Source organism: Eurosta solidaginis, chromosome X, assembly GCF_040869045.1.
Source record: "Eurosta solidaginis isolate ZX-2024a chromosome X, ASM4086904v1, whole genome shotgun sequence".
Taxonomy (NCBI): Eukaryota; Metazoa; Arthropoda; class Insecta; order Diptera; family Tephritidae; genus Eurosta; species Eurosta solidaginis.
Genome location: NC_090324.1, coordinates 67404974 through 67431586, shown reverse-complemented (window position 1 = coordinate 67431586; position 26613 = coordinate 67404974). Strand labels below are relative to the sequence as shown.

Genomic DNA, 26613 nt, shown 5'->3' with positions numbered 1-26613 from the left:
AGCAAAGTGCGATTATAGCGTAAATTATATGCAGAAACTATGAAAAGATACGTAATGTGATAACTCACCTGTGAGAAAGCTGCTGGCTCGTTGACGTTCCAAAATAGAAAGAAGGATCAAAACCGCGAACAAGTCCGCGGCACCTGCCGATAGCTAACTTTCGTTTAGTTTTTCCCCTTCAAAGTTAGCTTTCGGCTGGTGTTAGCCGTTACCGGTAATAATAATAAATAAATAACTAATGTGCGTGTTAGGGTGGTCCGAAATATTTAGGCTGGTGGCCTAAACATGCCGGCCCCCTTGCGGCGAGCAACTTGAAAATCGGTGAGTACGCTAGCAACCTTCCCAAGGCGGGATAAATTAAATAAATTTAAAAAATATGATACGTATGTATAGTAGGATCGTAAGTACGATCTCCGGCGGACATCCGTGCTCGCAGTAATTGAGCCTCGCTGAACTGTGGATGAAAAAGAAAAGCGTTAGTATTCAAGTACGTGGGGTTGCTTGGTTTAAAATGCACCTTGTGGTATAATTAAAGTTTTGTATAGTAGGTGGGCTCCAGATACGACAAGGCCGAAAATTGTGGCTTGGGTGAGGAGCCCGCCGACAGTTGACGTGGGTGTGCCTACGACCATAATACTGGCGTAGACGTCGGCGCCCAAAGTGAGCAACACTGGGGACGATCGGTAAAATGTCGGATCGGCCAGCTTCATGAACTGGAATGGGGCCGCTACCGACGGGTCCAGATTTGCCGTGGGGTTTAACCTGGCATAGTTCATATTACGGTGGCTTGGGTCGTGATCTTTCCCGCTACCCCATACTTCCCTCGAAGAACGACGGTGCACCTCGAAAGACGTGCGGTATTGTTACGCTCCAGGTGTAGATCCTTGCACAGATTGGCATCGATAATGCTGGTGGGAGCGCAGGCATCTAACAGGGCGCGGACTAGGTGTAAACGGCCTCCTGCCTCAATTCGGGCTATGGCTGTCGGCGCGATGGCGATCAATGCTCGAGTTATCGTCGGTGCCGCTAAATTGTCCCGGAGTCTACCACTCCTGAAGCCAGTGGGGGTTTGTTGTTGCCTCACGAGAGCTCGATGGTTGTTGCGCATCTTATTAGGGGCCGCCCTCCCAGTGAACTGTCGTGACGAGCTGGACGGACGCGGTTCCGCGTCGTCACGCTGGTTACCAGTAGGGCGGTGCGATGGGCGGAAAGGACGTGTCTCCGCGCCATCCCCGATTTGTAAGCGCGCGAAAGCGCCGTGCATAGGCGAGCGGTTCTCGGGTCTCTCATGACGTAATGGGGACCGGAAACGCGGCGTTTCTAAGCTGCCGATTGGGCTACCTCTGCTACATTGGCCAGCCTCTCTTCTTCCTCGACTTGCTGGGCCCATGATTTAGTTTGCTCCGTGACATGGATGGAGAGGACCCCGTCCGAGCTCGCATCGTCGTCGTTGTGCTTGCTTTGAGGTGGCGACGGCTGATCCTCGTCCATGTGTAGCGTCGTGTGATGTGGTTCACTGCAACGTCGGCATCGGTATTGGCTGGGGCAGATTTCCAGGCGGTGGAACGGGGATAGGCAGTTGGGACAATAGCGGTGAATGAGTATTGCACGTAGTCGCTCCTCAGTCGACATACCACGGTAAATTGGGCACAATCGCACTCCGTGCGGTTTGGTGCACAGACGGCAAGCGATGTTGAACGCATTTGGGCGTGCCTCGGTCTTGGAGCGTTTGAATGCAAATCCAGGCATGTCTGGAAATGGTAGCGTTTAGTAATATCGCTGCATAGGTTGGTTGGGTGGCTAACTGCCGGAGACCCGGGGTCGATTCTGGCTGACCTATTGGTTGGCGTACTCGGGATAAGGGGTACATGTGGGGTGCATAACCTTATTAGGTTATTCTGCCTACACATTGACGTGTACTGGTTGGACCCACTATGAGGTTTGGTAAACTTTCATTGAGATACGCCTAAGAGTATCTTTAATTTTGAAAATATTTTCATCAGAATGGAAATTCTGATGTTGAAACAATCGATAGTAAAATTAAGTATTATTAAATATAGACTTAGGACAAACTATATTTTTTGGTGTTTACCTAAAGCAGACAATACGCGGTAATATACGGTATATCACGGTAAACCAGTGTGTTGTCACGGCTCCTTGTAATTGCTCTACAAAAATTTGGTCACAAAACTTACCCACGCCCATGCACATGTGACTGTGAATATAACCTATGAATGACTGTAAAATGACTAGTCAAATGACGTCGTGCAGATAAAATGTGCGCCAGATGTAAAGAGGCCTTTATTCGTTGTCTGGGAACACTCTTTGTGTTGATTTGGGCCATGTTGTGTGAGAATCACAAATTGTGGTGTGTTTGTTGATTTCAACACATCCTGGCAGAAATAGCCTACACTATCGAGTGTGGTAATTTGTAGAGCTGTCAGCTGATAACTCTTCCACTCACTGGAATGAGGCAGCTGAGCGGTGCTGCCAATTTGGAAGCGTAATAAGACATAATGATCATGTCATGCAATTATTTAGGGACAGCTCGCGTCTGAGTCCTGACCCGACATAAGATTTATAGTATTTTCTAAAAAATTTAATTTCTCCCTTGTTTGTAGTATCTATGGCATATATGTCTTCGAGCACTCTCACGACATGAGTTCTCACGCGACCTCAACTCTGATAATTATTTCTGACAATTTTCATTTTTTTTGGTTTTGGGTTTTCCCATACAGTTGATTTTGTTGCCTTACTATTTCGTAGAAGTTTTCTGACCCTTCCTTTAACCATTTTATCAATCTTAAAAAATGTATTGTAATCTCCCATTAGCTCTTTCACCGTTAAGTTTACGCTACTAAAAACATTGAAAGGCTTGGATATTTTACGGTCTTATATAATTCGAAGTTATTCTTTACAGTTCAAGAAACAGTCTAAACTAAGTGGGAGTTTAGAAGAAAACTTAACTTTTCCTAATAAAAATAATAATGGAAACTGATCTGATTTAAAGGAAAATACATATTTTGCTTATTATTTTTTTTCTTTCATGGGTTTTTTTTTTTTTGTTTTGATAAAAGTAAGCCCATGATACAAACCAGAGCGCGCCTTCTTTTAGGTCTATATTTTCGCGATTATATATGTATTCTGATCTTTGTTCACGTTCTAACGCTCGGGTGTGTTGGATCTCATGGATCCGAGTTGAGATACCCTTTGGATCGCGCGCAATGTGCTTACTACGTAAGAACCGAAAAAAACAAATGTCATCGAGTGGCAACCTTGTTTCGTTCATTCAAAATGTCATTCATTCATGGAAATGAGTATAGAGACATTTTGAATGAACTTTCATTATGAAGAAAAACTTGTAATGGTAAGTATGCTGGTATCGTTCCCGTTGTATAATTTAATAAATTTGCTAATTTTTTATTCTTTTATTTCATGTCAGGTACACCAATTGCGATGTACTTCGAAATCTGTGGAATGGAGAGCAGGTACAAGCAGCAGTTTGATTGCGCTATCTCTACAATTCAATCACTGGTATTATGATGCGACGAGCGAATGAACACTCGATTGTCCACCTTTATTTGCCTATTTTGAATGGATACTAGCGCAAGTGGCACATTATGTTGATCCTCAAATGCTGATTGTTACAAATCTTAATTATGCATCAACGGCAACTATATACATATTTTCAACGCGGAACAGAAATATTTGCGGAGTTGATGTCCGCATTCGGTGTGGCACTATGTCTGCAAATTTTAAATGTACCCAAGAAGTCACAGCCCCACTTTGCTGCAGAGCTCCTCATGCTATTCAATGTGGGTTTGATTTTTGTGGATCATATTCATTTTCAATATAATGGGCTTTCTATTCGGTATATTGCTTCTGAGTAATAGCTACTTGCTGGAGAAGCGTTATTTGGTTTCAGCATTCATATTTGACGTTTATCGCTTAGTGAACACACTGTATAGGTACACTATGTTCGCGCACTTAACCCGAACGAACGTGTTTTCTATCACTACGTTTAGCCATAAATTTGGGCACAGTGTATTTATGAGGATGATTTCGAGAAACCTTTTCTAGCACAATCTGCATCGTTCTATACGTTCGAATCGCATAAATTTCTCAATGAAAATAATGCTGGCGTTTACATTAAAAAAGTAGAGGCTCGTATAAAAGAAGAATCTGCAAGAGTAGCTCTTTATTTAGATAAAGACACGGAACCGCGAATTGTTAAAGTTGTCGAAGATGAGCTTATTAAAAAACATATGCGCACCATTGTTGAAATGGAAAATTCTGGGGTAGTTTACATGATAAAAAACTCAAAAACTGAAGACCTTGCATGTACTTATAAACTATTTTCGCGCCTAAAAGAGGAGGGCCTGAAAGTAATTGCCGATACCATGTCTTCATATTTGCAACGCTACTCAATTTTAAGCACATATTTTTGTATATGGCGCCGGCATTAGCTATTTATTTCCTCAGATGTTACTGTTTCCAAAGCGGGCGTAATCCAATTGTTTGTATTGGTAAATGGTTGTTGGTTTCACGCCTTTTGTTGCTTCATTTGGTCCTTTCTACAGACAATTGCCGCAGGTTTTAAGTCGTTTATTTCCATTTAAGCGGGGCCTGACCCATGCATGATGGGCGCCTAACTTTTGGGCACTTTACAATACAGCCGATAAAGTTGTACAACTGATTTTGGCTACAACGAAGAGCCGATCAAAATCAATTTGTTACGAGCCGTCGTTATCTGTTCATGCACTTCTTTCATGTTTGGCTGGCACGTTTACGAAAAGGCTATACTCATGTGCCTCGTACCACTCTGTATTAACCTGCAGAGATGAAATATAGCTCTTCTATTTTGGTGATCAGAAATATCAAAATAATGCATAGTCACGGAAGGATTTTTTTTATAAAGAGCAATTGCTACGGTGAAGGCATTCGTGTTGATGTGATTTAGTAAATATCTAATAATTAAAAGGTTGTTTTGTTGTTATGAAAATGAGATTTGTTGTTAAGAATGCAAGTAAAACTTCCGCTCGTCTTGGGATCCTAATTCATACGGAAACGAACAAACAACGAAGAACACCTATGCTAGTACAAACAACTAAAGGCGAAAGCATTCCATATCTAAGTAGCGAAGTATTTGGATATATCACCCAAGAAGCTCCGACGTTGCTATTGTCATTATCAACCATTGAATGTATGACAGAATCAAAACTGCTGTACCATGGCTTACTTGGAAGTTATGTGGGGTATCCTGATCCAGATACTTTAACAATGCTGATTATACGAGATCCTTGTGAGATCACACCGAGTGGGCATAATGACAACGATATAGTACCGCTATTTACTAGACACGGAAAGGAGACACTGGACGCCAAAAGTTACGTGAAATATATGGAAAGGTGGAGACCAGATATATATCAAGGCCTCTGTGATGCTGATACAAATTTGCAAGGTTCTAAAAGGCGTTTAGTAAAAAGTGTTGAACGCACCCAAAAATTTATGGATATATGTTGTGAACTACATAAACTCCAAAGTCCTACGAAATAGCACATTATTCGTGCCAATCGTTGGTGGATATAGTACGTTTGCGCGTTCCGATTCTATTAAACATGCTAAAGCGAAAGGGGATCAGCATAATGTAATGTAATGTAATGTAATGTAATGTATTTATTTATTACGGCTTTCCTAAGCCTAACTTAAATCTATTTTACATGTTTATAATTGTCATCTGGACTATGCAATCTAGAATAGTTACATCTATGTCCTACCTTGGAGTACTATGGATGGGAGACTTCCAGATCATGCGAACAAAGCGTTGCGATTATGTAGTATGTAGGCATTTTACGCATGTTAGTAAAGCGCGAAGGCAACATCTGCACTGCGATGCACTGAGTTAATCGAGTGATGCGTTTCAGTGTGTGCTTCGGCAACCTTTTTTGTATGCGCACAAGAGCTTGGAAGTCTTGGCGCTACACAGCAGTATAGTTTCGCTGCACTTATATCGATGCTATGGAAGTCCGCCTGTCCAGCACTAAATTGGTAGTGTTCTGCAATAATTGTACAATTTTTGTTTAAATTTATTGGAATGACCTGATTTAATATCAATCGGTAGTTCATTATATGATTTAAGACCTTTATAATACAGATTACATTTGTCTGCTTCAGTTTTATAAGCCGGCAGATTAAAATCATTTTTATTACGAGTATTTACAGAGTGCACATCTTTTACATATTTTATATTAGTCCTCAAATACGCAGGCAAAGTTCCTTCTATTATGTTTTTAATAAATTTTATGGTATAATAAAAAAGTTGCTGTCTAATGCTAAGCCAATTAAGAGAGCATAGCATGTCTCTGATAGGTGTGTCATACCGTTTTTTGAGAATGAATCTCATAGCGCGGTTCTGTTGCTTTTGCAGCTTGTATATCTGACTATCTCGCAAGATGAAAAATATAGTTGGGCAATAAATAAAATTAGGTTCGATTATAGATCTGTAGACGATGATTTTATACCTTCTATTTAAATATTTGCAGGTTCGTTGTGTAAAATATAACTTTTTCGCTATTTTTCCTACCGTATAATCCACGTGCTCGTTGAAATTCAGCTTATCATCTATTTTTATTCCCAAGTATTTTATAATGCTGACTTTTTCAATTAGTTCGTTATTTATATTTAAGTTTTGTAGCTCATTGTTTTGAAAATTGCGTCTAGATATAACCATAAATTTCGTTTTATTGACATTCACTTTTAGTCTGTTTACGCATAACCAACCATATACGCTGTTAAGATCTTCTTGTAGCTTAGCATATATTTCAGTAATATTGTTCCCACTTATCATCAGCAATGTATCATCAGCAAACAATTTTATTTCACAGTGCTTAATGGAGCTAGTTATATCATTAATATATATATTGAACATTATGGGTGCCAGCACAGACCCTTGAGGTAGACCAACAGGTACCTCCCTTTTATCCGATACGGACGTTCCAATCACTGTTCTTTGGTATCTGTTAATTAGGAAGTCCAGAAACGCCAATGCGAGAAAGCTTTTTCAGCATTAATTTTTGGTCGATCGTCTCGAATGCACGCTTTAAATCCAAAAACACAGCTAATATGTGTTTTTTCCTGCTTAAGTCTTCTTTCCAGTTAGCTAAAACCAAATTCAAAGCACTTTCACATGAATGTTTTTTTCGAAAACCAGATTGTTGAGGTATAATAATTATATTATCTTCTAAATATTTTACCAGCTGATTTTTACCACTGTTTCCAAAATTTTTTCATCACATTGTAACGTGTTAATAGGTCTTATCTCCTCAGCTTTGATGGTATTTTTCACTTTTTCTAATGGCACAACTATAGAAGATTTCCATAAACTAGGAACGAGACCTTTATCTAAGCTCTCATTAACAAGCTGAGAATAGAAAAAACCTGTATACGTTATGGAATCTTTAACGACTCCTTCCGACACAAGTTTCTTCCCTCCAATTTTATTTTTAAACTTACTTACTATATCAACTATCTCTGAAGTGGAAACTTTCTGAAACTTAAAAACATTACGGCCATTTTGCTCATCTATAGTACCTTCATTACTAAAAGAAGTAGGAATATTCATGCTAATCTCCAATATACTATCAATGAAATAGTCATTAAAAGACTGCGCTATTTCATTTTCCTCTGTGTAGAGTTGGTCGTTTATTTTAATTTTTTTAATACCATTATTTTCTTTAGCCATGCTTATGGAATTTTTCAAGTTTTTCCACATGACCTTACTATCACCAGCACTATGGTTGATTTTGTTTTCCATGTACTTGGCTTTTTTTATCTTAATTAGCCGTTTATATTGGCGTTTCGCAATATAATATTCACACCATTCTCCAGTGGATAGGCTGATCTTGTAAAGATTTAGCTTACGTTTATTTAAGTTAGCCAGCTCAAAATCATACCACTTGTTCATAAGTTTGACACTGACTTCTTTAGAGTATGTCAGGGTGGTCACTGCGCTTGATAGCGTATTACATAGGAATGTTGCCTTATTTTCGATGCTCAGATTTTCAAAGTCAGTGTAGTTAAGCTGTCGTAATTCATTAACAAGGCTGTCGCTTGTATAATTTTCCCAGGAAATTATTGTTCTCTTCGTTCTCATCTGAAATAGCTTATGTAATTTGATTTTGAATTTAATCGTTTCATGATCTGAAATCTGAAACTCTTCTAATTTTAAACATGATATAGAGCTACTATCTGTAAATAACAAGTCGATCAATGTATTTGTCTTATCGCCCTTTCGTGTATAAAAATCTATTTTTTGCTCCATAGCAAAGGATCGAAATAAGTCAACTAACTGTTTACTATAAGTTGTGCTCTTGTAAAGGTTTATATTGAAATCGCCCACGAAGATAATATTATCCTGTGTTACGCAGTTATTATTTAAAATGTCGTATAAGTACGTTATAAATTCTGCATCACTTGAGCTCGGTGAGTGATATATCAGAGCTATTTGATATTGGGGGAAAATATTTTTAACTTTTAGTATGATACACCAGATGTTCTTGTTTAATGTTCTGTTGTAACTTATTGAGTATTCAATTGTTTCATTTATATATATTAGCACACCGCCTGTGTGCCTGCTGTGGGAATCGCACCGTACAAGTTTATATGTTTGTATCTGTAGCTCTTGATTCGTTATTTCTTCAGTCGAACAAGTCTCCGAACAAAATATTAAATGTGGTTTATGTACATCTATCAGACGCTCTAGTTCAGCTTTATTGGCGACGATACTACAAATATTTAAATATATACAACTTAGCTCCTCTGGTATTCGTTGCTAAACTCGTGCCTTATTTCTTGGCTGCGAATATTTTTTATACGCAGGACAATCTTTGCTGAAAGCGTAATGGCTAACATCGACGTCAATAACTTTTTTTTGAACAAGTTCGCTACAGTTTACACATTTAACAATGTTAGATGTGCACTCTTTGCTATCATGGGGTCCAGCACATTTGCTGCAAGCTACTTTATTCGTGCACTCAGCTGCTTTGTGCTTATATCCCAGACATTTAAAACACCTCAAAACACTTATATGCTCGTAAGCGACGCAAGTATCCCACTCTATATATAGTTTCTTTTGTTGCAACACATTATCGAATATTACTGCATCTGTTTCCACTAACGCAATGAAGCTTACTTCTCTACGATTGGTATTTTCATACAGTTTTAACACTTTAAAATCCTTTCCGTTACATGAGTCATTTTGCTTAGTTAAGCATTCTACCAAACGCTCATTGCTAACTTTTTCAGTTAAACCAACAATTTTTATTTTCTTTTTTATTTCATCCTTATTTTTTGTTTTCTGTGCTTCGTAATCGTTTCCAATACCTTCTCTTACCTTTAGCTGGACTTTTTCACAGGCGTCTTTATTTTTACATTCTACAATAATGGCACCACTATTTACTTCTTTAACATTTTTAACAAGGCCTTCGGTAGGTTCGACAACTTTTTTTAGAACTTCCTTGGTTTCCTTAGCTTTTTTGCCCTTCTTTTTCGGTTTAATGACAATTTTATTCTCATTTACAGAAGCGACCTGAGCATAAGATAGTTTTTCTGGCTGATCATTTGCCACGCGTAAATCGCTAAGCAATTCATTGCTCTTTTTTAATTCATTAGATAAATATTTTACTATCTCATTCTTCATTGCAATCAATTTTACTTCTATATTATGCTCTAAAAGGGAGTTGAAGTCCGTAATAATGCTACTTTTATTCTGGGAAAATTTATTACAAAATATCTGCTCGACTATCTGTTTAATATCAACGGCTTTCATTTTTGTTTCTTCACATTTATTAATCAAATGTTTGATTTCCACAAATTTAGTATTGGTATCCGATAATGCACATACATTACAGAACCATTTTATGTTCATATTATCTTCTATTATCTTTTTTTCATTTCTTTTAATATTACTGCATTTCAAGCAGAAACGATAGCCACACCCACCAGAGCATGCTACTATGTCATCTACCTGAAGCAGTTTCGCAGTACATTCTTTGCACTCTGCTGGCATTGTAAATGTATATCTTTATAAGACAATGTAAAAGATATGCAACTTTACATGGCAACTTTGTGATACACAACTTTAAATATTCGCAAGACTAGTTTGAAAAAATAACCTAAAAAATATGTATAAATATATATTTTTCTACCGTGATGGCAGCCCTGTTTTAGGCTGACACTTTTCACTCTTTTATGTCTTCCACTTGCCCTTTCTATCATTCACCTTTGTAAACAAATTCAATGCTTATCAGGCGCTAATTTTTCGCGCTAAGTTAATGATAGCAATGAAAAGTCAAAAACACAAAATAAAGAGCACAATTAGTAGCGACAGTATAGCAACAAAGCGACTTGACAGGTTGTTGATGTTCTCACCCGTACTCAGCGTATCAGCAGGCGTTTGTGTGAAAGTGTGCTTGGCGATGTTAGCAGCGCACCGACTGTGGTAATGGCAGCACAGCAGATAGCTTTTGCAAATTACTAACCACCTAAATACTCCACTCTCCCAAACTATATTTTTAGATTTGTCCACTTGAATACCGCTTCCCGCACCTGTTGTTAGATGTTGTACGTTTTTTTTAGCGCTTTTGTATGTTGTTTACTATTTTTTTGTTTAATAAAAACACGGAGCACGTATCAAAACGACCGTCTTGTTCTTCTTCTTCACTAATACATAGCTTTGTTGGAGGCTACATTTTTGAAGGTTTTCATAACTATGGTTTAAGCGCCACAGAAGTAGATGCTGATCAATTAATTACAATGATGAAACATTGCTTAAATGAACTGCCTATTGATAAACCAAAAATGTTGCCAGGCGCTTATACGCCTCTTGTGATTTTGGAACTTATTGCGCTGGGTGTGGATATTTTTGATACAGCCATGTAAACCAATGGATGCGATGGAGCATTTTACAAGCTGTGTTCTTTCCATCAACTGTGTTAACAACAATAGGTTATGGCAACATTGTGCCCGTAACAACGGGTGGACGCGTCTTTTGCATTTGCTTTGCGCTGGTTGGTATTCCATTTACACTTACCATCATCGCAGATTGGGGTCGTCTCTTTGCCACAGCCGTCTCTGTGATGTGCAACTACATGCCGAAAGTGCCGAATTTCAGCAACTTTATTATTACTTCTTAATTCCAAACAAATTAGCAACAATAATAAACCTTACAATTTTTTAAACAAAATAAGAAATGCGCAATGAAATTTCAATTGCCAAAACAGCTGACTTCGAAAATTCGAAATTCCTATTCCCCAATTTTTCTTCTCCCTAGGAGAAAAAAAAAATTGGAGGAATTTTTCCGCGGGAATAAAAAATCCGTAAGAACAAAATTCCGCGAGAATATTTAGAATTGGTATGTAGATGTTTTAAGACAAAATCATGATTATTGATTCACTGGTATTCTGTGGCAGATAGCTGATCTGCGGTAGGGTTCTGTTGGACTCGTTCGTGGTTAACGAGAGCTGGGTTAGGGGATTTGTTGGCCTCGTTCGGGGTGAACGAGGGCTGGGTTACGGGGTTTGTTAGAGCGGTTGGGAGTTACAAGTCTCCCTCACCCTCACTGGAGGGTGGCAGTAGGACCAATTTCGTGATTGGTCTGGTGGTTTGTCCCTTTGCCGTATCAAGTTCGACGACTCGAACTCGGTTATCGGGGCCACAATGGAGGTTGGCTATCCGACCTAGTCTCCATTCGTTGGGGGGCAGATTGTCCTCTTTAATGACGACTAAGTCCCCCTGTTTGAGATTCGATTGTGGATGCTTCCACTTAACGCGCTTCTGCAGTTCGGTGTGATACTCCGTTTTCCACCGCTTGCAGAAGATTTGATGCAACGCCTTAAGTTTTTCCCATCGATTGACGAGCGAAGCGCGATTCTCGCTGACGTCAATCTCGGGTGGCGCTAGTAGGTGGCCCCCGACTAGGAAGTGCCCGGGAGTAAGTGGCTCCAGGTTGGACGGGTCATTTGAAGACGGGCTTAGGGGTCGGGAGTTGAGACAGGATTCAATCCTGCACAGGAGGGTGCTAAACTCCTCTAGAGTAAATTTATGATCCGATGCGATCTTTTTGAAATGAGTTTTGAAACTCTTGACTCCCGCTTTCCACAGCCCGCCCATGTAAGGAGCAGCTGCTGGTATGAAATCCCATGTCAGGGTTTGGCGGGCGTACTTCTTCCGAGCGGAGAGCCCTCGACGCACCGACAAAGTTCGTCCCGTTGTCGGAGTAGAGGTTTTTCGGGCATCCTCGTCTGGCGACAAACCGACTAAACGCTGCTAGAAACGCGGCGGTGCTGAGGTCGCTGGTCGCCTCTAAGTGGATCGCCTTAGTTGCAAAACAGAAGAATAGGCAGACGTAACCCTTTGACATGCGGCATCCTCGTCCGCTGTAAGACTTGATGTCAAACGGTCCTGCGAAATCCACCCCGGTGTTGGTAAATGCCCTGCTAAAGGTAGTGCGTTCCGTAGGGAGGGTTCCCATGAGTTGCGTTGGGGAATATTTGCGGAATAGCCTACAGGCTTTGCAGTTGTGGATTATGGATCGGATCATGTTTTTGACCCGAGGTATCCAATACTGCGTGCGTAGGAGCCGCAGCATTAGTTGGTTTCCACCATGTATGGAAATGGTGTGGACAAACTGGACTAGGAGACGGGTGAGTCGGCAGGCGTAAGGGAGGATTATCGGGTGACGCTCGTCGACGGGAACGTCTCTGGATGCGTTGAGACAACCCCCCACCCGAAGGACATTATCTTCGTCGATAAAGGGGTCTAGAGAAAGAATCTCGCTTTTGGTCGCGATGGGTTTCCTAGTTCTCAGAGAGCTTATTTCTTCGGCGTAGTGGTTGGTTTGGGATATCCTGATGAGGCGGCTAGTCCTAGCCTTGATTTCGTCAGGCGAAATCTGGTGCGACTCTGCTTTAAAGGACGTTTTAGTTTTTGGATGGGTTCTATTGGCGAATCTTATAACGTAGGAGATTACCCGCAACGTCCTTGATAGATCGGAAAACCGATCAAGAATATCCTCGCTATGGTTGATGTTCGTTGCTACATGCACTTGTACTCGTTTTTCTTCGATGTCTGTGTGGTACTCCTGTTCGCCTTGAGATGGCCATCTCGCTTTGCCTTCTTGCAGCCAAGAGGGTCCTTGCCACCACAAACAGTTGTCGACTAGGTCCTTGGCTGGAAGTCCTCTGCTGGCTAAGTCCGCTGGATTTGATGCGGACTCGACATGATGCCATGCTTTCGTTCCTACCTTCTCTACGATTTTTGTCACCCTGTGAGCTACAAATGTTGACCAGGAACACGGGGGTTTTCGAATCCATGCTAGGACGATGGTCGAGTCTGTCCATAGGTGCATGTTGAATGTGCCTAAGTTCAGGTTCTCCATCACAGCTTCCAAAGTTTCTGCCAGCAAGACGGCACCGCATAACTCCAATCGTGGTAATGAAATTGTTTTTACTGGTGCCACCCTCGTTTTTGCCATGAGTAGACTAACGTATGTCCTGTCGTTGATCTTAGCTCGCACGTAAACCGTAGCCGTGAATCTCTATATCGTTGGTTGGTGTGAAGTGCACCCACCGAGGTATACGAATCCGGTTAATGGCGGGGTACTCCTGCATAAAGGTTTGCCACCGATCTAGAGTGATTGTGGATACCGGTTCATCCCAATCCGTCCCTTCCAGCCAAATGTTCTGCATTAATATCTTAGCTACGATGATAACTGGAGCAAGCCAGCCTAAAGGGTCGAAGAGTTTGGCGATGGCAGATAGGATCGCCCTTTTTGTTAAGATGTCCTGGTTTTTGATTGGTTTCGCTGTGAAATAGAAATAGTCGGAATGCGCGTTCCAACGGATGCCTAGGGTTTTTACCATGCTCGCGTCCTCGAATTCCAGAAAGTCATCCGTAAGCCTGTGAGGTTTGGGTATGCCCTGTAGTATCCTACTGCAGTTAGATGTCCACTTTCGCAGAGGGAATCCTGCTGACTTTAATGCAGCTGTGATTTCATCGCGGGCCGCGATTGCTGCCTCGATGCTATGTCCCCCTGCAAGGACTTCATCGACGTACATACTGTTTCGCAATATGTGCGCCGCGGTTGGCAGAGACGCCTCGACGTCATCAGCAAGTTGATGTAGGGTTCTGATCGCTAGATAGGGGGCACAGTTTACCCCAAAGGTTACCGTGTTGAGCTCAAACACGCTGACAGGGTCCTCTGCTTTGCGTCGAAAAACTATTCTTTGGTATTGGGTTTGATTTTTCTTTACCCAAATTTGCCTGTACATCTTCTCAATGTCGCTATTGAAGACGTACTTGTATAATCTCCATCGGAGGAGCAGTATTGTTAAGTCGGATTGAAGTACTGGGCCGGTGTGTAGAACATCGTTCAGGCTTATGCCATTGGATGTCTGGCACGTCGCGTTGAATACGACCCTCACTTTAGTCGTTGTGCTTTCTTCTTTGATCACCGCATGATGCGGTAAGAAATAGCAATCAGTTGATTGTGGTGGTACTACGGTGTGCACCTTAGTCATGTGCCCTAACGTGACATATTCTGTCAGTACCCTATTGTATTCCATCTGTAGGGCCGGGGTCTTGGCTAGGCGCGTCTCGTTCCGATAGAACTGAGAGCAGACGCTCTTGAGAGATGGGCACAAACAGACGGTTTTTGGGAAGCTTTGTTTGAATGGAAGGGCGACAGTATATCTTCCATCTGAATTCCTTTCCGTTGTGTTTTTATATAGTGCCTCGCAATAGGCATTATCTTCGGTCAGGGCCTTTTTTGTAGGTACGTTTTCAAGTTCCCAGAAAGCGGCTAACTGTTTGTCTAGGCTAATTTCATTGAAAAAGGATACCCGCGTATTGGTTGGGTGAGGTGCATCTGCACGACCGGTTAAAATCCAACCGAAGACGGTTTCTTGGGCGAGAAGCGTATTTAGGACGTTCTTCCGTATACCTTTTAGTATGATCTGGGGATAAATATCGCCACCAAGTATGAGGTCGACTGGTTCATTAATGAAGAACCTCTTATCCGCCAGAATCAGATCAGGGAATGCTTGCCGAGTCGTTGCGCTCACTTGGCAAGTCGGAAGGTCCCCTGTTAATTGAGGCAGGACTAGGGCCACTGTATGGATGCTTACTAAGGGTCTGTAAGCGAACCTAAGTTAATTGAGCATGATTCCTTTGCCTGTGCAGATGGTGTATTATTTATTCCTGACACCTGCACATGCAAACGTTTGGACGGAAGGTTTATTCGCTTCTTTAGTCTTTCAGTTATGAAAGAGCATTCGGACCCAGAGTCTATCAGCGCTCTGGCGGAAAATTTCACCCCGTTGTAGATTATATGAACCCGCGCTGTTCCTAATAACACCCCTTTAGTGGTGTTAGCATGACACGAAGAGACGTTATTAGTATTATCTTGTCTTTTTTCAGACTGCATCCTTGCCCTAGCCTGCTGTGAGGTTGAAGGTGAATTGTCGGTGGCGTTTTGAGTCCACCTTTGAGGAGTTGTCTTTGGTTGTGCTGTCGGAAGATGGAGCAAGGTGTTGTGCCTTGCGTGGCACGTGCTGCTATTGAATTGGCTAGTGTATCGTGTCACGGTGTGTCCACCCGACAGACAATTCAGACAATAACTATTGTTTTTGATAAATTCGATTTTGCCTGACGTGGACAACCTACGGAATTTTTGGCAATTTCGTAATTTGTGCTCCGTACTGTTGACATCTTACATGCCGACTTTGGTACGCTTGCTTGGTAAACCCCAAGTTTCGTAGAATTTTCCCTAGAATTCGAACTCTGACTTTTGGGTGTTTTTGTTGTTTTATTACCCCTCAGATCGGAAACCGTCTCCAATGTCTGGAAGCGATTGGACAGGAATTTGTCCATATCCTCCCATTTCGGGATATCTGTCTTCCGTTCTACGGTCTGTTCACAAAGAGCCAATGTAGATTCAGGGAGTTTTGTGGAGCATAAGTAAGTTATGATTGCGTCCCAATTTGTGATGTCAATATTATGACATTGTAGCGCAGAAATGCAATTGTTGATCTCACGTTGCAATTTTTTAATTGATGTTCCACACTCCTGCTCGACTGCCGTCAGATTAAATAAAAGTTTTAATTGTGTGTTGACGTGGATACGTTTATTTTCGTACCTGTCGCTTAGATTCTTCCAGGCGGTTGCAAAACCCTCGTTTGTTAATGAGCACCTTCCCACTATTTCTTTTGCCTCCCCTTGAGTTTTTGTTTTAGATAATATAATTTCTCGACATCTTTCAGATCAGTATTGTGGATGTATATCGCCGTGAACATATCTCTAAAGGCTGGCCAGGAAAGGTAGTCGCCTTTAAATACATCGGTGTCACAAGGCGGCAGCCGCATTTTATGTCCCCGGCGCGAAGAATCTTCATCCTTTGCTTCATCCTTGGCCGGCTGTGGAGTGATGGCTTCGGCTTCAGCCCCCACAGCAGACATGCATTGCATGTAGCATGCAAAGCAACTTTTATTCTTCTTTCTTAATGAGCTGAGCTCGTCTTTGGACAGTTCAGAATTGCTGAGAAGACTTTCATATGTGGACTTGGTCTTCTTCCATAGTGCCCTTAGCTCCTCTTGCAGTAGTGCAAGGGTGTGCTTGTTCCGGGATTCGGCCGGGGTGGAGTTGAAGTCTTGTTCAAACTCCACTATGGAAGCAGCCAATCTAATATAAGTCTCCATTGATTTTATTAATTTGAATATTTTGTTTCTTTGAAGCTGTCGAGCTCGGAGGTAAACGGCTTAGTGGCTTTGGTGTAAATGCAACCACAAAAAAAAATTATAAGAGTGTTTTCGTTTTTTTTTTGTTTTTTAACGTAGTCCAGCTATCAATCCTGCTGTGATTGCGCTGTATAAGTAAAAGCTTTAAGAACGCACGAATTCTGGTCTGATTGAATGTGTTAACACAGATAGCAATCTAATGTGAATAGTGATAAGCAAAAAAATTTAATCAAATGTAAATTTTGCCGTGAATGTAATGTGGCCAGTCATATGAACCACTTATAGAGATCCTCACGAGGATTGTGTAAGCCACAGATAGAGATCCTGACGAGGATTTAATGTGTATACAGTGATATGGAAATAAACACAGATAGAAATCCTGACGAGGATTTAGTGTCTATAGTGATATAAATATAGTGATATGCAGCACAGATAGAAATCCTGAAAGGTTCTAGTGTGTACAAAGTGACAGCAAACACAGATAGAAATCCTGACGAGGATTTAATGTGTCTACAGTGATGTGGAATGCAGAGAAGAGAATTCGTCTGCAAATATTTAATGTGTCTAAAGGGTGTGTTGGACACAGATAGAAATAGTCTCCAAAAAATTTGGCGTGTTTAAAAAAAAATTAAAAACGCAGATGGTAATGCCAATGTGAATATAATGTGTAACGTTTGAACCACAGATAGAAATCCCGACGAGGATTTAATGTGTATACAAAAGGGTGTTATGTGAACTTTGATGAGTATCGCCGAGTAGCCAACCAGGGTATCTTTCCCAACCAAAGGAAATAAAATTTGTATATCCAACTTAATGTGGAAAATTACACTTTTAATTATTTATTATAAAAAACGCTGAAAAAAAATACAGCTATATAATATGAAGCGACCAGTATAAATAGTGTTTGTGACCAATTGTGATGAGCCACTATCCACCCAACGCAGTGCTAATTTTTCGGCTTTTTGGTATTATTTCAGCTCGTAAACTGAATAATAAAGCGAGTTCTGTGATAGACAAGCTACGGCTATCAACCAAGTGAAATTATGGTTCCTGACTAGGAAGTTTGTCAATGTATGTGACGATGAGGGGGTACAACACAGTGCAGTGATGAGTGTGAAAAAAAACTAAAAAAAATTCACTGACTGTCTGCCTTGAGCGGTGTCGAGTAACCCTTACCACTGGTGGGGGGAATTACCCGATAGTCAAAAGGCGATTGGTGTGTTTATAACCACGAATTCTAACAATTTCACTTGCTTTGCCTTTTTTGTCTAACACGGAATGTACTTTCCGTGCGTAAAATCACGCAACTAAAAAAAAAATGTTTTGTGCAACCAAGCAACCACGTACCTTGTGTTTTTAGTTGATCGATGGGCAGCGATGTGTTGATGTGATGGACTGTAGAGTGATAACAAATTGTGATGATGATATGATGTGTATGACTGTAAGATGTGATGCTAATGTATGTGTTTGATGATGGACTTTGACTGATGAGTATGATGATGATAAGATTGTATGTGATGTCGTGACGATGATATTAGTGGACTGTATGAGTGATAATGGACTGTATGATGATGTGATCTCGACGTCAATAGACTGTATGTGATGATTTGTGGCTGTATGTGTGCTCGCTTGTTTTGTGTTTTCGCTGGTTTTTATGTTGTTGGATATAATAAATAACCTCTTTCGACTTTGTTCGCTTTATCCAAACTATGAAAATTGGCAAAATTTTTTAAAAAAGTGCTGTTTTCTCTGGAGTATGCGTCTGAATATTAATTTCCTCGGCGCGTAAGGACCAAATGTTGCGGGGGGAATGTGGCGCCCAGGTCATGGGGCGCGATCGCACGCAAATAAAAAAGAGATAAAAGAAAGAGTTAGAAACGAGTAGTCACAAATTTATTCACTTTATAAACAATGGGATTGAAGTGTTATCTGTATGAGATAGGATAATTAACTCACAAACCACTTCGAACTTCCAAATTACAAAATGAGGAGTTGTAAATTTTAATAATATGATAACCGCAAATTGTTGGCTAAATTACAGTTCAAAATCGAAATATTGGTGGCTGATTGCCATACAATTGCCAAGTGCAAATTCTAATGTTAAAATCGCAATTATTAAAAAGAATCACAATAGCAAAGTGCGATTATAGCGTAAATTATATGCACAAACTATGAAAAGATACGTAATGTGATAACTCACCTGTGAGATAGCTGCTGGCTCGTTGACGTTCCAAAATAGAAAGAAGGATCAAAACCGCGAACAAGTCCGCGGCACCTGCCGATAGCTAACTTTCGTTAAGTTTTTCCCCTTCAAGGTTAGCTTTCGGCTGGTGTTAGCCGTTACCGGTAATAATAATAAATAAATAACTTGTTTAGGCCCAAGGCCTAACTTTTACTTGATTGACGGCGCCCCTCCCTAACGTTTTAATAAGATTTCCAGCCACCCACACTCACGCCGCATTTGTGTGCATGCATGCACATGCATGCGTTTCATACGCATGCATGTGTGTGTGCAGGTTGTCAGCACCCATGCACGTATATGTGGGGGCTGTCGTGTGTGTGGCTTTTTTCCCCTCCTTAATACCAGAGGACCTTTTCGCGGCTTAGCGGTTGTCCTCAACGGCACAACCGGTCTCTTTCTCGATTGACCGCCAACCAGCACACATCGCAAGGATCACCATCGTCACTTAAAACACCAAGGTAATATTGTAACCACAGTGTATATTTTCCTTCACTCTAAATTAAATATTATATTATAACGAGGAAATTCCTCTTTGTGTTCTTATTTATTTCTTTTGAGCGCACCATCCACTCCAAGATCGACCCTTGTGCGCCTACCCACTGCCGGTTTACGACGCACTCAGGCCGAACATTGGTCCTCCTCACCAGGAACTAAAAGTGCCTTTTGTTATACAGTCCACAACACAGCACATTTGCGTACTATAAAATTTGCCAATTTTGCCTACAAAAAATTTATTGGCCGAAGCATATCCCAGCAGAACATAACAAAGAAGTTTGGAAGTTACATATTATACAACACGATATTAGCAGCCGAAAATTGACAAGGAAAAAGTTGGAGTTTATTGTACATAGGTGACCAGAGCCACAGCATATTCGCCAACCACAGCACAGCACAATCAAATTTTCTGGCACAAAAACCAATAAGAAGTAAGTGTTATATTTCTTGCCACTTTTTTTTGAGTTTTATTTTTTTTGCAAAATAAATAAAAAAAAAAAAAAGACCCGTGTAGTGCGCGAAAAAATTAAAATCAAAAAAGAAGTGAAAAAGTGAAGTTATTTAGTGAGCACCAATTTTTTCTTTCCAATTTCAAAAATTAACTCACTTGGTTTATTAAGTTTATTTCGATCCTTGTGATTATCTGGTCTATCCCCCCACCAGTGGTAAGGTTTTCCAGACACTCACTTTCCGCACAATACCGAATAAGTTTGTTGTTGTTTTTTTGGCACATCACAAACACATTAATTCCAATTAAATTAATTCAGGCGCTCACTTCTTGTAAAAAACTTATTTCTTTCTTCACTTTTTTCTGGTTATTTTTCGATTTTCATTAGCAATATCGCACGCACTTTGTCATTTGTTCACAATACACTCATTTATCTGTGGACGTGGCGAGTGGTCCCCCCTTTTGTTGTTGCTACTGAGACAGAAAAGTTCAAAAATAAACCCTTTTGGTTGTCGCTGCTGTGACAAAAAGTCCATAAAATAAACCCTTTTCGTTGTCGCTACCAAGACAAAAAAATAAATAATAAAGCGTTGAGTCTCAATAGTGTTTATTTACTGGGCAGGTATTTTTTACTCTAAAGCGTTCTATTTCTCTATTCGGCAATTTTCTCGTTAATAAACGTAAATAAAACAATGAAAACCTACATCCGTTTAGCAGAATCAATCGCAGAGTTTGATAAAGATTACAGCCTTATTCCGGAGAGCGACCATAGCAAACACACCCTTGCAATACAGCAGGAAGAGTTGCGGCTCTTGTGGAAGAAGGTAAAGTCTGCGTTTGATTCGCTATTGGGATCTGATGAGGTGTCAGCGGATGACGTTATGGCGATCAGAAAGAAGCAAAAGGCAGCATACGCAATCTACGTGCGATGTTCAGCGTCTATATCTGCTGAGGCAGAAAAATACAAGAAGGATGAAAAGAACGTCAACCCTGAGCAAGAACCTCATGCGCATAAAATTCGCCTCCCTGCTTGCGACACGGAAGTTTTTAAAGGGGATTATCTGTCTTGGCCAACTTTTCGCGACCTTTTCACGGCAATTTATATAAACAATTCCAGCTTGAAAGGGGTGGAAAAGTTATTCCATCTCAACAACAAAACGCAGGGCGAAGCAAAAGATATCGTTAAAAAATGCCCCCTCACAAATGAAGGTTTCGAGATGGCCTGGAAAAACTTGTGTGAAAGATACGAAAACAAACGTATCTTAGTTAACACACAACTACAAATTTTATTTAACTTAAAAAAGGTAGAAAGTGAGTGTGGCAGTTCAATAAAAAAGCTGCAAAATGATATAAATAATTGTATTTCGTCCCTCAAATGCCACAAAATTGACACTTCCAATTGGGATGCAATCCTGACCTATCTATGCTCAACCAAGTTACCAGAGAGCACGCTGGCTCTTTGGGAGCAAAGTATAGACCATAAAATGGACATATCCAAGTGGGAGGATATGGATAAATTCCTGTCTAATCGGTTTCAGACACTTGAAACAGTGTCTGGTTTTACAGGGCATGCCACTTCGAAAGTGCAAAAACCAAACGCGTCGCGACAATCAACGGAAACCCCTACGAAAAGACTTGGTGCTTTTCAAACGAAAGTATCCAAGCAAACAATAAAATCAATTTGTAAAATGTGTAAATCCCCTGAACACAGATTACGCAACTGTTCACGCTTCTGCGACTTAACCCCAGTAGAAAGGATTAAATTTATAAAATCCACAAGTGGCTGCCTGAATTGCTTATCCCCAGGACACACCGTGACGAAGTGCACCAGTTCCTACAACTGTTCCAAATGCCACTCTCGTCACCACACGCTCCTGCATGCGGATACATCTCAACACACGGCTGTACGCAATCCTTTCGAAGGTGCGGATAATAGCCCAACAACTTCGGCACAGGCGCGACAATCTGCGAACCAGAATGTAAAATCCTGTCATGCCAATTCCAGCACAGGCGTGCTATTAGGAACTGCTCGCGTACACATTCGCCATAATGGTACCGACTTCTCCGCACGGGCATTAATTGATTCAGGGTCTGAATGTTCCTTTATAACTGAAAGACTGAAACGCAGAATCAATTTGCCAGCGAGAAAAATGCATGCCCAAGTTTCAGGCATCACAAATTCGGTGTCAGCCCAGGTGAAAGAAGCATCCAAAATTGAATTACGTTCACCAGTGGATGCCTGCTTCAGCCTGACTACACCCGTTCTAGTCCTAGCCAAACTCACTGGGAATCTTCCATCCTGCCATATTAACGTCATGACTATGCAGGCATTCCCAGACTTGGTTTTGGCAGACAAGAGGTTCTACATCAACGAAGATGTAGACCTCATACTTGGAGGAGACATATATCCCCAAATTATACTGAGTGGTCTGAAAAAGAATGTACTAAATACACTTTTGGCCCAAGAGACAGTGTTCGGTTGGATACTAACCGGTCGCATCGAAGCACCGAGTCCCACGATGAGCATCATGTCATTTTATAACGAGGTTGCATTGGACAACCAATTAAAAGCTTTCTGGGAGATAGAAAATGTTCCCAAAAACAAAATGCTTAATGAAGAAGAAAGGTATTGTGAACAACTATTTAAGGAAACGACAAAACGTGATGAAAATGGGAAGTATATAGTTTCGCTACCATTCAGGCAGGATTACCCTGAGAATATTAAATTAGGACCGTCCCTAAAGCGCGCATGTTCACAATTCTTCAGAAATGAGGGGCGATTACTAAAAAACCAAGAGTTAGGGAAAGAATATGTTCGGGTGTTATCCGAATACGAAACGCTTGGACATATGAGAAAAATTAAAAATAATGTACCATCCGACGATTCGGATAATTATTTCCTGCCCCACCACGCCGTTGTAAAGGCGGAAAGTACCACTACCAAGGTGCGCGTCGTCTTCAACGCGTCAAGTCCGACAGCAAATGGCATTAGTCTAAACGACATACTCCACCCAGGTCCAGTACTCCAAGCAGACTTGCCTATTTTAATTTTACGTTGGCGACTGTATCGCTTTGTTTTTAATAGTGACATAGAAAAGATGTATAGGCAAATTTGGGTGACCGATAATCACGCCAAATTTCAAAGAATTGTCCATCGAACATCCCCCAACGAACCCATCAGTCTTTACGAACTAAAGACTGTCACATTTGGTGTAAACTGCGCCCCCTACCTCGCGATACGGTCACTTCTACAATTGGCTAATGATGTAGAAAATACCCACCCAATAGCATCGGGTATATTACGCGAAAGTATGTATGTCGACGACGTTTTATCTGGAGGGCATACAATAGCGTCAACTATCAAAGCAAGGAACGAGATTCGCGAAGCATTACACTCAGCTGGCTTTCCATTGCGCAAGTGGACATCCAATTGTGAGGAAGTCCTTCAGGACATCCCCAAAACGGATTTGCTCAGCGAGGACTTCCTAGCGTTTGAAGAGGCTAGCTCGGTGAAGGCACTCGGAATACGATGGAACGCGCATTCAGACATGTTTTACTTCACCGCAGGAGTTTTAGAGAAGGGCGAGAACATCACCAAACACGCAATCCTATCCGCGATAGCCAAACTTTTCGACCCTTTAGGCTGGCTTGCGCCAATGGTCATAGTAGCAAAAATATTAATGCAGAATATTTGGTTAGAAGGCACCGGATGGGATGAGCCTGTCTCACCAAATACACTAGAATGGTGGAAAACCTTCACCCAACACTATGGCGAAATAGATAACATACGGATACCGCGGTGGGTAAATTTTTCCCCGGAAGGCGAAATAGAAATCCACGGCTTCTGTGACGCTTCCGAGAAAGTATATGCTGCAGCGATATATATGCGCGTGAAAAGAGACGATCAGGTTTTCATTCACTTACTCTTAGCAAAAACCAGAGTAGCTCCAGTGAAAACCATCTCGCTACCACGTTTAGAACTCTGCGGCGCCGTGCTTCTCGCAGAAATGATGGAATCAATATTCCGAAATATTCATTTGGGACCCGTAAAAGTTCACCTCTGGACGGATTCAACCATCGTACTCGCATGGATAAGAAAGCCGCCCTGTTCCTGGTCAACCTTCGTCGCACACCGAATCACTAAGATCATCGATATGGTCGGTAGCAAGGACTGGCTTCACGTGGACTCGGAATCCAATCCAGCGGATCTAGGAAGCAGAGGACTACTTGCATCAGAGTTGGTCAACAATTGGTTGTTGTGGCAGGGACCTTCATGGCTGCAAGAAGACAATTCTCACTGGCCAGCACAAGAGATCGAATACAAAACGTCCGTTGAGGAGAAGAGGGCACAAACATATGCCACGACAAGGGTAGATCATGTAGATATTCTCGACCGTTTTTCAAATTTACCCAGGGCTTTAAAGGTTCTTTCCTATGTTAGGAGATTTTATAAACGAAATCACCCAAAAACTAAAGCAATGTTCCACGAAAGGTCGTGTATAATCTCAGCCGATGAGATTAAGGCAACGACTCAAGCATTAATACGAGTCTGCCAGAAACAATTTTACGGGACAGAATATTTAAAATTGAAAAATAGGGAACCTATCGATCGAAAGAGTGAAATACTGTCACTCAACCCATATATCGACAAAGATGATATTATTAGAACAGGGGGGCGTCTAGGGGCTTCAAAGGACATGTCATACAATGAGCGTCATCCGATCATCTTGCCTTACAATTGTAGGCTGTCTCGCCTTACCGTTATGATGGCTCATCATGACTCCCTTCATGGCGAGAACCAGCTCATGCTCCGTCTCATCCGAACCCAATACTGGATACCGAATATCAAGACCATGATCAGAGCCATCAGCCACAATTGCAAAACCTGCATTATTCACCGAAAGCAGGCACAGTCCCAACTTATGGGGACCCTTCCCTGCGAGCGGACTACTTTTACCCGCGCGTTCACCAATACCGGGGTAGACTTTGCAGGGCCTTTCGACATCAAAAGCTACCGCGGTAGGGGATGTCGACTGTCAAAAGGCTACGTATGCCTTTTCGTCTGTTTTTCCACTAAGGCCATCCACTTAGAAGCCACTAGTGACCTTAGTACCCCAGGCTACCTCGCGGCCTTTTCGCGTTTTATCGCGAGAAGAGGATGTCCGAAGAACATCTACTCCGACAATGGTACGAACTTTGTCGGAGCTTCCAGATCTCTACGATCGGAATTCAAAGCCTTCCTGCAGAAAGCCGAGACATAACAGTCTCCAAGTATAGCCATCAAGCATTAACTTGGCATTTTATTCCCGCTGGCGCTCCACATATGGGCGGCTTGTGGGAAGCGGGAGTGAAGAGCTTCAAAAGCCACTTCAAAAAGATCGCTTCTCCCCACAAATATACTATGGAGGAGTTCCAAACACGTTTGTGCCGGATTGAGGCGTGCCTCAACTCGCGCCCTCTCAGTCCGGGGTCGAATGACCCAACGGACCTGGAACCCCTAACTCCAGGACATTTCCTAACAGGCAGCCATCTTCTGGCGCCGCCAGAACCGGATGTGACCGAAAGCCCGGCCTCCATAATAAACAGATGGCAGAAGCTCAAAGCCCTCCATCACACTTTCTGCAAACGATGGAAGGTGGAATATCTATCCGAACTTCAAAAACGAGTGAAGTGGAAGCATCCCAAAGAAAATATAAAAGTGGGAGATCTCGCTGTCCTCAAAGAGGACAACTTATCTCCCAACGAGTGGAGGCTAGGTAGAGTCGTCAACGTACACCCCGGCGAAGATAACCGAGTTCGCGTAGTCGACCTCATAACAGAGAAGGGTCAAGTCAGACGACCTTTGGTCAATTTGATCCTTCTTCCAACGGAGGAGATGGATTGCGAGAGGGCCAATAACTCCTCTTAACCATCCCTCCGTTCCTCTCCCTCACTCCCTTCCGAATTCCACCTTCCTATCGAGACCCAAAATCAAACCCCAATTCACTCGCTCACCCTGAGCGAGGACAACAGAAAAGCCTACCGCAGAAGGGCGAACCAATCTGCCACAGAACACAGCTGCACTCGTTGCCGCGCAACGAGGCACATCGCAAGCCTACCGCTGATGAGAAAACTCATCTGCCCCCGATATTAGCAGAGTTAAATTCCTTATAGGGTTAGAAATTCTAATTAAGTCCATCCATACATGCATATGTACGCTTCCCACTTAAATCTGTTGGCTTACGCCGCCTGGTCACGCTTAAAATGCGTCGTGAACATAAAGATAATCTTTACATGTCATCGCCACACAACATAATTGAGCAACGTCAAAATGGTGTAAATTGCGCAACCGCCTTGGACAGTAAAAACGCACAGAAAAGTAGTAAAACCCATAAATCCATAAAAGTAGGTGTTTAAAAAAAAAACAGCCGAGCATGTTTATGCTGTTAAATATGCGAAAGAAGAGATACGATCAGACAAATTCTAAATATTCTCGCGGACTATTGTTCTCGCGGATTTTTTATTCCCGCGGAAAAATTCCTCCAATTCTTTTCTCCTAGGGAGAAGCATAATTGGGGAATAGGAATTTCGAATTTTCGACGTCAGCTGTTTTGTGAATTGAAATTTCGTTGCGCATTTCTTATTTCGTTTAAAAAATT

General features: G+C 41.6%; 2 pseudogenes; both read left to right on the top strand.

Moving 5' to 3' along the window:
• Positions 1–3334: 3334 nt before the first annotated feature.
• On the top strand, positions 3335–4844 carry LOC137234994 (probable dolichyl pyrophosphate Glc1Man9GlcNAc2 alpha-1,3-glucosyltransferase; annotated as a pseudogene).
• Positions 4845–5001: 157 nt separating this feature from the next.
• LOC137234226 (queuine tRNA-ribosyltransferase accessory subunit 2-like) lies at positions 5002–11052 on the top strand (annotated as a pseudogene).
• The last annotated feature ends 15561 nt before the right edge of the window (positions 11053–26613 follow it).